The sequence below is a fragment of the Coenobita brevimanus genome, chromosome 24 (assembly GCF_032717465.1).
Source record: "Coenobita brevimanus isolate Jiangsu-jjx chromosome 24, ASM3271746v2, whole genome shotgun sequence".
NCBI lineage: Eukaryota > Metazoa > Arthropoda > Malacostraca > Decapoda > Coenobitidae > Coenobita > Coenobita brevimanus.
In genome coordinates, this window is record NC_136977.1 from 53,539,040 (window position 1) to 53,555,264 (window position 16,225).

Below are 16,225 nucleotides of genomic sequence, written 5' to 3' on the forward strand. Positions count from 1 at the left end.
TATATATATATATATATATATACACAATAATACCTTGATATACAATACCCCTAGATGCGATACCCTGGCTTAACGATGGGGGTAGAAATTGCACCATACCCCGCTTAATGATGGCCAAACCCCAGTTTAATGATGGGTTTTGAGTTTTCTTACCAATTTTGATGATACTATAGACTAAAATTGTGTGTTTAGGATGATTTATAACTTGTTTTTAGGCTTCAATTAATGAGTTTTAGCCACAGGTGGGATGAACATTGTCATTTTGGGGTACAGTTTACTAAGCTTGATTTTTTTTTTCCAGACTTATATTTGACGATATTCAGATCTGATTTCTTCCTTTTAGTGAGTTATTTACAGGTGTCAGGCTTAGGTTAGCTTTCATGACAGATGTTTGGCCATTTAGGTTGCCTTTAAACCTGTTTTGGGGGCATATCTGGGTGGGTTTTGGACTAGGTTTGGGGGGAAACCCAAGGCTGGTAAACAGTCGACATTGAAATACATGTTAAAAGTACCCCAATATACGATACCCCACCTAACGATTTATACCTAACCAATTAGATCATTAAGCCGGGGTATGCCTGTGTATATATATATATATAACGGCCATGCCACGTTGAGTACACCGCTTCCCATCCGATCAGCGAAGTTAAGCAACGTTGGGTCTGGTTAGTACTTGGATGGGTGACCACCTGGGAACACCAGATGCTGTTGGCATCCCTACGTGTCAAGTGGGGTTGGTGGAGGATTAGTGCCCCTCCCTGTAAAACAATTAACTCTAAGCCCTTGGCCACCCCATTTGGGATACGTGGCATCTGCCAATGGATGGATGGATGTATATATATATACAGTATATATATATATATATATATATATATATATATATATATATATATACATACACATACATATATACAGGTAACTCGCATGGAACACGAGGGTTTCGTTCCTACCGTGCCGTGTTAGGTGTGAAATCGCGTATATTTAAACTACTCCGTATTTTGCTCCCTAGACCCCCCAAATGTGTTGTTTTGCTGTTATCTGTCACTAGAAAGCACTTTAAGTGGTTAGAAGATTTATTTAATGTTATAACTCACAAATACAGTACTCCTGAGCAAAACTTCAACACACAAATACTGTACGTAAACACAAGGAAACATTCCGACGCCGATCATAGGTAATAAATTAGGTTAACTGGTACCAGTGCTTTAACTTACAAGTACATACCAGAACAGTACATATTTAACTTAGAAATGCAGTACTGTGATATCGAATGATTTCAGTACATAATCTGTTAGGAATGGCTGGAAAAAAAAAAAAATGTTATGAATACATTTTCACCTTTTTTATATATGTTTATGGTAGTTTCGAGTTAATTTTTACGTTATCGTTGTGCCCATGCTTGGAAAAGGGAGCGAAAGAGTTGAATTTTCAGTCCTAAATGAGAAAACTGCACGTCCTCCAAGGCTAGACTCTGCCACGGGAGAATAAAGTGGAGGGTCAGTCCGATTAGCAATAAGGAAGTTGTGTCACAACTTCCAGCTCCCACACCACGAGAATGGCTAAAAATAGAATCGTAATGCAGTTTCAGAACTAACAATAAGTCTAATTATTACGAATACAGATACAAAGCAGAAATAAATACGTTTACAGACAGGGAAAACGTATTTCTTCCGTCATAACATGTTCATCTTTCTCAATCATTTTACGTTCATCTTTATCATTTTACCTTGTTATTTTCGCAATATATATTGCCGTCTCGTAAACAGGGTGGTTGTTTGTGTTTTGCAAGGGAGGAAAAAGGTTGTATTTTCTGTCTGGGTCGAGATAATGGGTGTAACTATGTGTGGTTAGGCATGGCCACGAGCGAAAAAATCGTACATCCACTCACCACGATAGCCGGTGGTGAACTGACAGATGATACATGAGACGGTGAAGTCAAGGTCATGTCCCAGATTTTCGTTCACTTCCCGAAAGTTTTCACAGTTTTCTACAAGTTGCAAACCATTACAGCAAACCTGAGCAAATAGGTAAAGATACCAAGACAAAAATGTATTTTTCTCTTATTATAAGTCTTTAATGAACAAACAAAAAAAAGGCAATATTCCGACGCCGATCATGGGTAATCATATAAATCAGGTTAACTGGTTACAAGGCTTTATTTAATGCTTTAATTGCTTAGAAGTACAGTCACTCATAAAAGAAACGACCCCCCCGGCCAAGACACCTTTCAACCAATATGATATCGGTCCTGGTAACACTGTAAATGACGTCAGGTGTGGGGGTGTGAAGCTGCGTTTGGGGGAAGTTCATTCAAAGTTCATTCTAAGTGTGTCGAGCCCATTCATTTAACCCTTGAGGCCGGGGGTTTCATTTGCATCATTACTGGTGCGGCATTAATGCATAAATGTTCGGGTATGGGATTGTGTTATCATCTGAAAGTTCTTTGTTCTTGTAGCATAAAGTTAGTTTTGTGTGAAGGACAACATAACAAGTCAGATATAAAGTATGTTTGACTCGAAATGTGGACTGAAGCAGTGTTTCGTGCAGATTAACTCCGCCCTCCTCTCAAACACCCCTCCTCATCCCCCCATATGGCTGACGTCAAATACACTGTTACCAACACCGAATACCCCGAGTTATATTGCCTCGAAGGCAGGGGGGGGTCTTTTCTTTTATGAGTGACTGTACATACCAGAACAGTAAATATTTAACTTACAAATACAGTACTGTAGAAAAGCAGTACAGTAAGAGTTTAACGAACAAACAAAAAAGGCAATATTCCGACGCCGATCATGGGTAATCATATAATTCGGGTTATCTGATTACAAGGCTTTATTTAATGATTTAACTTTATTTAAGTGCTTACAAGTACAGTACATACGAGAACAGTAAATATTTAACTTACAAATACTGAACAGCACTGTGGAAAAAACGAACAAATAAAAAAGGCAATATTCTGACGCCTATCAGGTAAACTGGTTGTAAGACTCTATTTCTTGCTTTAACGTTATTTAATAGTACTTTAAGTTGCACATAAACTTACCAGGACAGTACAGTACTGTAAATATTTAACTTACAAATACTGTGCTACTGTACTCGGGAATGTCTCACTCACTGAATAATTTCCCGCCTAGATCGTCACGTAATCAAAACAAACCGCGCGCTGCGGTGACGTTCAAGGATTTGATCTTTCAAAGGCCTCTCCTGCGTTAATTTGTAGTTTTCATAATGGTTTTTTAATCTTACGTTGTCTTATATGTATCCCAGCCCTTACCGTGTATAATTGCGAGCGCGTTCCGTGAGATCGTGTTCCGTGCGAGTTACCTGTATAAATATATATATATATATGTATATATATATATATATATATATACACATACATATATATAAATATATATATATATATATATATATATATACAGTGCTCGTCAGAAGTATTCAGCGTTGTCCGCCGGGCGCGCAATACTTATGGCCAAAAAAGAATCACCCATTTTTGGGGGTAAGAATTGAGCCACAAGTTTGAGCTCCGAGCATGACGTCACGGTAGCCTGGGGCCTTCTGACGCGCTGGTTGGTTCCCGCCTCAGTCGCCCACGGGCTGCCTGAGAGAGAGGAACTCCGCCGAGTGTCCCTCTCAAATTGCGCCATTTTTTACCGGGTGTCCCGCAGTGTTTTGGCCTTCAAAACTTTGTTATGGCACCTACCCGTGAACTATCGAGTGAAATCATATCCCAGATCATTGCTCTAAAGGAGGCAGGCCACCAGACAAAGGAAATTAGTGAATTGGTTGGTGTGGCACGATCGACAGTGCGTCGTTGGTGTGCGCGGTTTCGGGAGGAAAACAGTGGTGAAGTTCCCACAAAGAAACCGAGGTCTGGTAGGCCTAGGAAAACTTCCCCAAGGTCTGTTAATGTTTTAAAACGTGCAGTGGAGTTTAATCCTCGTGTGAGTGCAAGGAAAATTAAGGAGAGCAACCCAGAAGTGTTTGGTGATGTGTCAGTGAGAACAGTGTCTCGTAGGGTGCATGAGCTTGGTTACACAAGTCACAGGCCTGTGAAAAAGCCTCTTCTCTCTAGCAGCCAGAGAATTCGTAGGCTTGCCTTTGCTAATAAATATCTAAATTGGGGTGAGGAGCAATGGTTGTCAGTGTTGTGGTCTGATGAGGCAACGTTTAGTGTTACCTGTAACAGAGAAGCATGCAAAGGTAGTGACCCACTTGACCCACGGTATGTAGAAAGCACAGTTAAACATCCTGATTCACTCATAGTATGGGGTTGTTTTTCAGGGAAGGGTTTGGGGAAGCTTGTTGTACTTATCAAGAACCTCAGAGTGAATCAGGATGTTTACCTGGAGCTTCTGTGTGATCATTTACCAGACTCCTTCGAGCTAACAGGTGCACGAGTGTTTCAGCAGGACGGTGCACCTGCTCACAAGGCCAAATCGGTCACCAATTGGCTTCGTGACTGCGAGGTATCATTCATGACAGACTGGCCAGGAAATAGCCCAGACCTCAACCCGATTGAAAACCTCTGGTACCTCGTAAAGAAGAGTCTCCAAGGGAAGGACGTGAGCTCTCTGCCTAAGCTGGAAGCCGCCATTCGTGACTCCTGGGACAAAATACCGCTCCAGCACCTCAGGAGCCTCGCCCTTTCACTTCCAAGACGTCTCAGGTCCGTGAAGAAACGTAAAGGCTACCCTACGAAGCACTAAAGGTAAATAAAATGCATTATTTATATGTTTTTTCAATGTTGAAAGGTTTGTTTCTCAGGAGGGACGCAGGGCGCTCCATACTTCTGACGAGCACTGTATATATACAGTAATCACTCCAATATCCAACGTAATAGAGCCATAGGTAGGTCCGCTTATTGGTTTTGTCCGGATATTGGGCCCCAGCTAATGGACTTGTACTTATGGACCCTAACTCAGAGAAACACCTATACAACTCCCTCTGGACATGCATAGCACCTATTTAAGACCCAAATCACACCAATAAGGCACATAAATGACTGAAATAAATGCAAAAGAAATATAAAATGAAGGATGTTCATACATTAATAAACATTCTGGTACTTATGGACCCTAACCTAGCCTAACTCAGAAAAACACATTCCTACTGCACATGCATAGCTACTAACACCCTATTCACACCAATAAAGGACATTAAAGAGTGAAATGAGGTAAGTATAGTATGGAAAAAAGTACAGTATGAAACATTCTGGCTACTTACAGCAAGTCCCTGGCCACCTCGATGAATAACCGCCTCCTCTCGGACTCTGACAGTAAGAACAATTTCCAGAAGCACTTGCAGTACACTGTTCCTGAAGTCTTGCACTGAACTTAGTCAATAACACACAGAAGTCCGTGCTCTTTTGTCTAAATAATGCTCCATTGTAACTTACTAAGTGTTGCACTTTAACTTTTCCCATTCTATTCATTTTCCAAAGCCAAAACAAACAAGTCTATTTATGTTAAATTTTTTTTCTACAGAGTCTTTTCTCTCACAACTTTAAATCCTTAATACAACACACTGTTTTTTTCACTGCACAACACTCAAAATTCCCGTGTGGTCTAGTGGAGAAGTTCTTGCTGTTTATTCACTGTCAGAGTCCGAGAGTATCACTGGCAGGCGACCTAGGGGTGCATCGCTGGGTCATGATGATGGCGTACCCACTGCAGAGGACTCTGAAGACAGCCGCAAACTCACGTCGAGCGGTGACTCCACCGTGGCTGATGTGCTGGGCTGTGGCTCGGAGCATGAGGGCCTGTCTTGGGGAGGCAACGGAGTGGAGCCAGGGCTGGGCACAGCGGGGGTCACGGGCCTGAAAAAACTGTCAATGGTTGATTGACGCAATGACCAACGATTCTGACGATTGATGATGCGCTGCCTGAAAGCACGCACTTCCTCCATAAGTCCCAAGGGCCCCATCTCCCTGTCGCAGTCCTGGTGTTCCAAGTAGTCTAGGACGAACTCTAGATGTTCCCGGAATGCGCTCAGCTTGGGGATGGCTGGAGTAGTGTCCTGCTGAGAGGAGTCCGCATCATCGTCGCCTTCAGCGTCGGAATCTTCAAGTTCAATACTGACACCTGCAACCGAAGATGCGATCTCGATATCAGACAACGTCTGATACCCAGGATCGCCCTCGTCGTCATCCAACCACTCACAAACATCGTTCACATCTACATCGTCGCCGTGCGTACATAGCCGTACATGGAAGTCATCCACGTCAAACCCTAGAAAATCGTACTCCACATCCGATTCGAGAAGCAGACGAGACCAACCAATTTCCAGAGTTTTCACAGGGACTTCCTTCCATGCACTAGCCCAGTTGTACAGCGCAGACTTGATGTTGTAGCGGCGAAGGTTTTCCAAAGTCCACTTGCCTCATGTGTCCCGTCCCTCCCTGCACTCGTCCTCGTCCTCGAGAACAACCATCACCTCGTCAAGGAACTTCCGACGGTATAGGCGCTTTGTTGCCACGATCGCTCCTTGGTCCATCGGTTGGATGAGAGCAGTCGTATTGGGTGGCTGAAACATGCACCTAATACGGCCATTTTCAGCAACCAAGTCCTTGTCGCACGGGTGGGCAGATGCATTGTCGAGTAGAAGGAGGGCCTTTACCTGGTCGCGCGGGATTCCCAGTGTCTTCGTCCGGTAATGGATGACCTCCTTGATAAAGTGACAGTGAAACCAGTCTTTGAAGGTCACAGCTGTGAACCATGCCTTCAAAGAATGGTACCAGACGACAGGAAGGACATCCATCACCCCACGAAGGCACCGAGGCTGCTTTGCGCGGCCAACAACAACGGGCTTAAGCCGGTGCATGCCGTTAGCACCGGCACAACACAAAGCAGATATCCGTTCCTTGGAAAGCTAGCGGCCAGGTACACGCTTCTCCGTCTCCTCGGCTAGAATGTTCGTTGGCAGCGAGCAAGAGAATAGGCCAGTTTCGTCAGCGTTGTAGACTTGACCGAGAGTTAGGCCCTCCCTGTCAATCAAGCCTTTCACCTTGTGCCGAAACTCGTCAACTCCATCCTCATTAGCGTCCAATGCTTCCCCATGTGCTTTACGGTTGGTAAGGCCATGCCGCAACTTGAACGCGAAGAGCCAACCCTCGGATGCCTTGAAGTCTAGGGCATCGTGAAGCCTGGCGAACTTCTCAGCAGCAGCCTTCAGCTCTGTTCCACGTACCATCACACCAGCAGCATGTTGTTGTCGATACCAAATCAATGTGGATCGGTTGATTTCTGCAAACTTGGGGGTAAACATAACCTTCCTTCCCACCTTGCGTTTGCTTCTTGACGAGAAGTCAGCCGTGTACTGCATGAGTTTGTCTCGGGACCTCTTGATATCGAACAAAGTAGACTGGGCCAGGTTAAACTCGCGGAGAATGCGGGAAGAAGACCACCCCGCATCTACTTTCTCCAATATCTCCCTCTTCTTCTCCAGAGTCAACACCACTCTCTTCCTTTTCTCAGGTGGCAGGGCCATCATCACACACACTAAGAGGAGGCCCGAGAGCAGCAGGAGGCCCTGCAGCAGGTAGGGCACCACCACAAAAGCGATCACGTGGGCAGCCATTACGACGAGCGTGCACTCGCGGTGAGAGACAGGCGGAAAGTGGGGAGGATGCAGCGGCACTCTATCGGACGTCGGAGGAATGACGCGCCAAAACAATGCTCTCCTGCGGCGCGCGCGGCAAGTTCAAATTACGGACGGGAAAAAATAGTTTTTTCTTTTTATTTTTTGGGGTTTTCGGACCATTTCGGGAATGTTGGATCCCAGGACGATTACGTCCGGGTAGTGGGGATGTTCGGTTATTGGGCGTCCGAATATTAGAGTGATTATATATATATATATAAAACACATGGTTATTTAGCTTAAATGGCACAGACAGCAGTCCTGATGGGCTTGAATACATGTGGTTCCATGGCAGGGAGATCCACTTAGGGTGTCCCTGCAACATCACCTTCCACTCTCTCATTCCTGTTGCCAGTCTCGTCCTCATCACTTGACTGAACCATTTTCCCGCATGCCTCTACCTCATTCACCTCTCCCATAAAACCTTCAAAATCAAAGATGACACTACTGACATCACATCATCATTGTAGCAGATGATGTAGAGTCAACTGGCTCCTGTTGTTCTTGAGTTCAGTGGTAGCATGTAATGGGTGCTTGTTTTCTTCTGTTGACTTTTATATTGTGCCTTTTTCAATGTAATAATGAAAAGTGGTTTCTACTCTGCTGAGCACTTCCTGCGTCCTAAGGTAGCTGGTTTCATTTGCCTTGACCTCTTCTCTCTGAACATCCAATGCTGCTAGAATTTTACTGACCTTTGACATAGGCAAATCTTCGACCTCCGTTGGATTCTGCTCAATAGGTCGCTCAGATCTGGCCTCTTGTGCAGTGTCTACTGGGGGGGGGGGAGGGGGGGTCATTCAATGTGGGAGATGGCGGTTGTGGTCTACTCTTTCCCCCAATTTCGTTCACTCAGGGTTCAACTTGTTCATTATGGTTTTGTGGACCTGATTACCCACTGCTCGTTCACTAGGCAAATCATTTACTCTCAATACGTTCACTATGTGAGGGCACTGTATATATATATATATATATATATATATATATATATATATATTTCATTTTCATTCATTGCCGGACGCCATGTATCCCAGACGGGGTGGCCAATGGCTTAGAGTTAATTGTTTTACAGGGAGGGGCACTAATCCTCCACCAACCCCACTTGACACGTAGGGATGCCAACAGCATCTGGTGTTCCCAGGCGGTCACCCATCCAAGTACTAACCAGACCCAACGTTGTTTAACTTCGCTGATCGGACGGGAAGCGGTGTACTCAACGTGGTATATATATATATATATATATCTATCTATCTATAGCCCGACGCCCTAATCCCGTAAAGGGTGGCCGCAGACAAAACGCCTCCAAGTCACTCTGTCACCCACCATTTGACTCCCCTCACCCCAACTCACCCCCCCCCCTCCCTCATATACCTCTCAACTCCATCCCTCCACCTCATCCTCGGTCTACCCCTCCCTCTCCCTCCCTCCACCTCACCTACATACACCCTCTTAGTCAGTCTTTCATTCTCCATTCTCTCCACATGTCCAAACCACCTCAGTGTATTTCTCCTAATCTTTTCAACCACATCCACATCTACCCCACAGCGTTCCTTCACTTCTTCATTCGTCAACCTGTCCCTCCACGTCACTCCACATGCTCCTCTCAAGTAACTCATTTCCACTGCTATCACTCTTGACTTGTTCCCCTCTTGCAAGGTCCACGCCTCGCTTCCATACGTCAGGGTAGGGATCACAATACCATCATGCAGTGACTTCTTAACTTCCATACTCACCTCCCTATTTCTCATCACTGCTTTCAGTGTACCAACAACCTTTCTTCCCTGCTGTACCCTTTCACGTACTTCATCCCCCAAAGTTCCATCCTTACTCATCACACTACCCAAGTACTTGAATGCACTCACATTCTCCATATCCTCACCATCCAACCTCACTGCACACTCTGTGACTTCATTCCTCTCAAACACCATAACTTTACTTTTGTTTACATTAACTTTCAGCTTCCTCCTCCTACACACTGTCCCAAATTCATTCACCAAACCTTGCAACTCCCATTCATCTTCACTCAACAATACTGTATCATCAGCAAACAGCAACACCGGAAGCTTCCAAATCTCACCCTCATTCATTAGGGCCACCCCCACATCCACTGCCCTACCTTGCACCTCCTTTACAACCCCATCCATATATATATTAAACAGCCATGGAGACATCACACACCCCTGTTTCAGTCCCACATTGAGATCAAAGAACTCACTCAGCTCACCATCCACTCGCACCGTAGCCCTAGCTCCCTCGTACATACTCTTCACAGCACTCAACAATTTCCCCTCCACTCCATATATTCTTAATACCTTCCATATATACTGTATATATATATATACTGTATATATATATATATACTGTATATATATATATATATATACAGTATATATATATTAGGGTGGCCCAAAAATTTACCAAAAAACTTTTGTAACTTATTATTCTCCCCAAAGCTACTTCTGTTCCATATCACTTAAAGGAGCTTTCATGCAAAAAATCAAGAAAATTGGCTCATATTTAAAAGCCACTCCCTGGAGGAAAAATATGTGATCCTGATAATATTATGTTTGATCACAAATGTCTAATCGTCTAATGAATATATGACTTGTAACTGCCTGTAACTATCCTAAAATGGCGACAACTATCGACCTAAACATTGAATAAAGCTTGAGCTTTAGTTCACAGGCATATTTATTGTAACACACGTCTGCCACTGCTGCGTGTTGCAGCCATCTGTTGGAAAGTCTGGCACAATCGGAAAAGCACCATTTCAACACCGCACCGCGCGCTGAATGGCTCGTCGATGACTCAGTGGTCACTCAGTCACTCAGTGGGTGACTATTTCTTCACACAACAGGACGACCATTGGTGTGCTCTTGATGACTAGTATGTCGTGACATCAAGCAGTGAATTACTCTGATCTGAGAAGTAAAATTTATATCATTATTATAATTACCAATACTGACATAGTTACTTTGATATATTAGGTTTTTACGCTCCACATACCACTTGTTAATGAATATTTGATTCATTAATAATGGAATATTTCTAATACCAAACACAGTGTTTAATAATCGTTGTATCCAGCATATGATCGTAAGCATCAAGATATGCAATGCAAATTGAAGCTAATACTGTATATCAAAATAAATTCTGATGAGTATTATTATCAATTGCTATAATAAAGCCTTGCTTATCAGTGTGTTCCATTCACAGGTCATGGCTATGACAAGAAACAGTCCGAAAGTAAGGCTTCTGGGCAAGCCCAAGAAAGATATATTGGGTGTTCGCCTGCCACGCACCTGATTGGCTGGAGGAGGGGATGAAGGTGTACAGGATGATGCTGGAGGAAAAGAAAAGGGCGGCCAGGCAGACTACAATCACTGCCTTCTTCAAACTGGCCCCCACCACACCAGCGAGCCACAGAGGATCTCTCCAGCCCTCGACCAGCAGAGCATCTGCCCAGCCTTCAACCAGCAGAGCATCTCCCCAGCCATCGACCAGCAGACACATCCAGGGCCTCCTCCCACCAAGGATGTGCTCGGCCCCTAGTGCTGGACCTCACCTCCAGCTGATCCCCTTCTCCCATGTCACCCGTGTCTCCACTGCAGCACCCTGCCACTCCGTCACTGCCTTCCTCACCCCAGCCTCCATCTCCCTCACCACTTTGGCCACTGCCTCTGTCTCCCTCACCACAACGTGAGCCACCGCATCTGTCTCCCTTGCTACTTCATCAGTCATCGCAGTGGTCTCCATTGCCACCTCCTCTGTCATCGTAGCTGTCTCCCTCACCACCTTCTCTGACATGGAATCACACTCCATCACCACCCCAGAGCCATTGCATCACACCCCATCACCACCGCCTGAGCCATCGCATCACACCCCATCACCACCCTGAGCCAGTGCATCTGTCTCCCACTACAATCACCCCACCTCTCCAGGCTCCCCCCCCTCCCCCCCCGACCCTCCCATGGAGATGGGGTTTCAGGGCTCTGAGGAGGATGAGTGAGTGCTAGGGAGCACCAAATGTCCCCTAGCCTCAAGGAGGGGGGGTAGCAAGGATGATGACCAGGACCGGACATGGACTTACAAGAAGTGATGAGAGATGTTTGATATTTTCTAACCTAGTTTTTCTTACTTTCAGATTTTATTTGTTGGTTATATTGAGTTATTTACAGGTGTTAGGCATAGGTCAGCTTCTTTTACAACTGTTAGGCCATTTAGATTGGCTTTAAACATTTTTTTGGCCTCATTTGGGTGGGTTTAGGACTTGGATGGCGGAGAAACCCAAGGCTGAAAAACACATCCCTATACATGTTAAATGTACCCCACTATACGATACCCAGACTAGCAATGGGTTTTTACCTGACCAATTGCATCATTAAACTGGGGTATACCTGTATATACGGTATATATATAATGTACAGTCAGTCCTTGAGTAACAGCAGTTGAGCAACATGTTTTTGTACTATCACGGTCAGTATAATGTAACAGGTTGTAATTGAGATTAGGAATATCTCAAGCTTATGCAGGAAGTGTCAGCTGCCCAGGCGACACAATCTGTAAGTCGCATAAGGTGACATCATCCACCAGACTCGCCATGATTGGCCAGATACATCCACCTCTGATGAGGTCAACTATGTTGTTTCTGCCCTGGACATCGATGGATTCTAACCAGATGTTCAAGAAGGAAGTGCAGTAACAGCAACATCTCAACACTGAGAACAACAACATTGGGGGTGAGGAGTGGGGGGGGAAAGTGCCACGGAGCTAAGCATCAACAATACACAGGTACCCTGCCTAACCTTTTTTTGTGTGTCAATGCTATTTTCATACCATTCATTTTCTTAATTACAATAGCTATACTGCATCTCTTTCAGTGTTTTACTAGATGGTGAGTATAAGTAGGGGGTAATTTATGTGAAGCAGGGTGGTCAAAAAGGGGTAAAAGTGAGACTTTTAAAAAGTCACCAGACTACATTGTACCATTACACATGCAAACATATTGTTTGAGTATTGCATGTTTGATTACCTTGGTCCTTCTCCAGTCCATATCATCTGCATTACTTGAAGATTGACTGTATATACACAGGAATCCCTCATTTATCCGGATGCTCAATATCCAGACATGTTCATTATCCAGATGCTGGACCTTGGCTCTATTAAACCATTATCTGAATTTACTTGCTATTATCCCGTCGTAAAAGTCCCCGAGAACTTCGGCTGGCCAGCCGACATGTTCAAACATTTGGTATCATGGCTGCTGGGCTCAAGCCCAGGAAGTAGTCCGTAACCCACAACAAGAGTTGAAATGTCCGTCTGCCCTTGGACTGAATGGTCAAAGCCGTGAACTCGTCTTATCACTCCCAACGAACCTCCAGCACCTGAGTAATACGACCGTAACCCACAAGTGGTGTCAAAACTCCATACGCATCCCCACCGTATGTCAAATATCGCGCGGCCACCGGACTAAGTCTTTCACAACTGTCACCACCATCGAATACAGACCACAAGCCATGAGTACATGTTGGGTGACAGCGGCTGTCCACCTCTCAACCAAACGTCTAAAGATCCCAGGTTACCGTGAGTTGTGTTTCCGCATGGTCACTCGGCGTCTAACAGACCGCGTGCCACGAGCAAATGTACAGTAAAAGCGCCCGTCTCTCTATTGACAGAAGGGGGAGAATCCTGCCCACAGCCTCGCTTCTCCCCCCCTCCCGTCCCTCCTCCATACCCTCCCGGCTCCCCCCCTCACTCCCACAGTCCCTTACCTCCTCCGTGGTGATAATACTGACTCGTGAGTTTTCAAAGTTTTTTGCAATTTATTCAACTACTTTTGGTTGTATCGAAATTCTGCAAAATCCACAAGAAAGTTCATGAAATTCTGCATATAGACATATGCTTAACTCTCGGAAGGTGCTAGCAAAATTTTGAATTAGGATGGTGGGAAGTTATATGAAGATAAAGTTTTACTCCTGAACACTTTATTCTCACTGTATTTCTGTACGAGTGGATGGAGTGGTTGGTCAGTGGGGTGTGCCAGCTGAAGTAGATGGGAATGGTAATGCTTTGGTGGACATCTGTGCTGGTAAGGGGTTGGCAATAGCCAACACCTACTTTCGTCATAAGACGATCCACTGGTATACATGGAGAGTAATGAGGAGGATGGATGGTGAACTTGTTGAACGAAAGGCAATGATAGACTACGTGTGTGTGTGGATGAGCGAATGAGAAGACAAGTGTTGGATGCAAGAGTGTGGAGAGGGTGGGGGAATGAAGTCTCAGACCATCACTTAGTGATAGCCAAGGTAAAGCTGCAAAGAAAATGGTTGGCGAGACAAAGGGGAAGACAGGAGGAAACAGCTCCTGTAAGAAGAGTGGAGAATTTGCAAGACAGTGAGAAAATGGCAGAGTATAAGAGCATAGTGGAAGAAAGATTGGGAAGGTATGAGCAAGAGCAGATGGAAGGGGTGGAAGACGTATGTAAGATATTTACGGAAGAGATAGGCGCAGTGTGTGAGGAGGAGATGCAAGGGACAGCATGGTGGAATGATGAGAAGAAACGAGCTGTGGAACTAAAGAAGGCATATAGTGAATGGTTAGCCAGTAGAGGTAGGGGAGAAGATGAGAGAGAGAAGAGAGAGATATATGAGAGCAGGAGAAGGGAGGTGAAGAGACTGGTGAAGGAGAGTAAGAAGAAAGTGGATGAAGAGTTTGGGAGGCATCTGAGTGTGAAATGGAGGGAGAGTAAGAAATTGTTTTGGAAGGAAGTAAAGAAAGTAAGGCAGTGTGAAAGGGGAAAGAGTAGGGGAGTGAAAGATAGGAAAAATAGATTGTTGGTGGAGAAGAGAGAGAAATTGAGGAGATGGAAGGAGCACTTTGAGGATTTTTTGAATGTAGAGAGTGAGAGCAGTGTGAGTATAAGTGGTTCGGGAATGGCTGGGAGAAGAAGAGATGAGAGGAGGGAGGAAGAGATCAGTAGGGCAGAAGTGGTGGAAGCAATGAAGAAGATCAAGTTGGGAAAGGCCCCAGGAATTGATGAAGTGTGTGGTGAAATGCTGATGTATGGGGGTGAGATTGTTGTGGAGTGGATATGGAAGTTGTGTAGATTGGCATGGGAAGAGGGAAGGGTTCCAGAGGACTGGAAATCAGGTATAATTGTTCCTTTATACAAAGGAAAAGGGGAGAGAGAAGTATGTGGTAACCATAGGGGTATTTGCCTTCTTAGTGTGACTGGTAAAATATATGGTAGAATACTCATTGATAGGGTTAGGCATATGACAGAGGAACTAGTTGGAGAAGAACAAGGGGGATTTAGGAAGAGAAAAGGGTGTGTAGATCAGATATTTGTTCTAACATGTTTAGTGGAGAAGTATCTAGAGAAGGTAAAGAAAGTGTATGCTGTCTTCATGGACTTGGAGAAAGCTTATGACAGAATAGACAGGCAAGTATGTGGAAGGTATTAAGAATATATGGAGTGGAGGGGAAATTGTTGAGTGCTGTGAAGAGTATGTACAAAGGAGCTAGGGTTACGATGCGAGTGAATGGTGAGCTGAGTGAGTTCTTTGATCTCAATGTGGGACTGAAACAGGGTTGTGTGATGTCTTCATGGCTGTTTAATTTATACATGGATGGGGTTGTAAAGGAGATGCAAGGTAGGGCAGTGGATGTGGGGGTAGCTCTAATGAATGAGGGTGAGATTTGGAAGATTCCGGTGTTGCTGTTTGCTGATGATACTTGTTGAGTGAAGATGAATGGGAGTTGCAAGTTTGGTGAATGAATTTGGGACAGTGTGTAGGAGGAGGAAGCTGAAAGTTAATGTAAACAAAAGTAAAGTTATGGTGTTTGGGAGGAATGAAGTCACAGAATGTACAATGAGGTTGGATGGTGAGGATATGGAGAATGAGTGCATTCAAGTACTTGGGTAGTGTGATAAGTAGGGATGGAACTTTGAGGGATGAAGTGCATGAAAGGGTACAGCAGGGAAAGAAGGTTGTTGGTTCACTGAAAGCAGTGATGAGAAATAGGGAGGTGAGTATGGAAGTTAAGAAGTCACTGCACGATAGTATTGTGATCCCTACCCTGACGTATGGAAGCGAGGCGTGGACCTTGCAAGAGGAGAACAAGTCAAGAGTGCGAGCAGTGGCAATGAGTTACTTGAAAGGAGCATGTAGAGTGACATGGAGGGACAGGTTGATGAATGAAGAAGTGAAGGAATGTTGTGGGGTGGATGTGGATGTGGTTGAGAAGATTAAGAGAAATACGCTGAGGTGGTTTGGGCATGTGGAGAGAATGGAGAATGAAAGACTGACTAAGATGGTGTATGTAGGCGAGGTGGAGGGAGGGAGAGGGAGGGGTAGACCGAGGATGAGGTGGAGGGATGGATTTGAGAGGTATATGAGGGAGGGGGGAGTGAGTTGGGGGGAGGGTAGTCAAATGGTGGGTGACAGAGCGACTTGGAAGATTTTGTCTGCGACCACCCTTTGCAGGATTATGGCATCGGGCTATAGATAGATAGACAGATAGATTTCTGTACTTTTACTTATCAGTTTTATGTGTTTTTATTAGCTTATTTTATAACATATATTAG

General features: G+C 44.7%; 1 protein-coding gene, 1 non-coding gene and 1 pseudogene across 4 annotated transcripts in view; 1 reads left to right on the forward strand and 2 right to left on the reverse strand.

Moving 5' to 3' along the window:
- Window positions 1–16,225, reverse strand: part of LOC145393507 (tyrosine-protein phosphatase non-receptor type 2-like) — a 568,853-nt gene that overhangs the window by 47,336 nt on the left and 505,292 nt on the right. The gene's annotated exons all lie outside the window — the stretch shown is intronic.
- On the forward strand, window positions 596–714 carry LOC145393636 (5S ribosomal RNA). The gene has a single exon (XR_013896233.1). It is a non-coding gene; the product is annotated as a 5S ribosomal RNA (ribosomal RNA).
- On the reverse strand, window positions 8,752–8,870 carry LOC145393584 (5S ribosomal RNA; annotated as a pseudogene).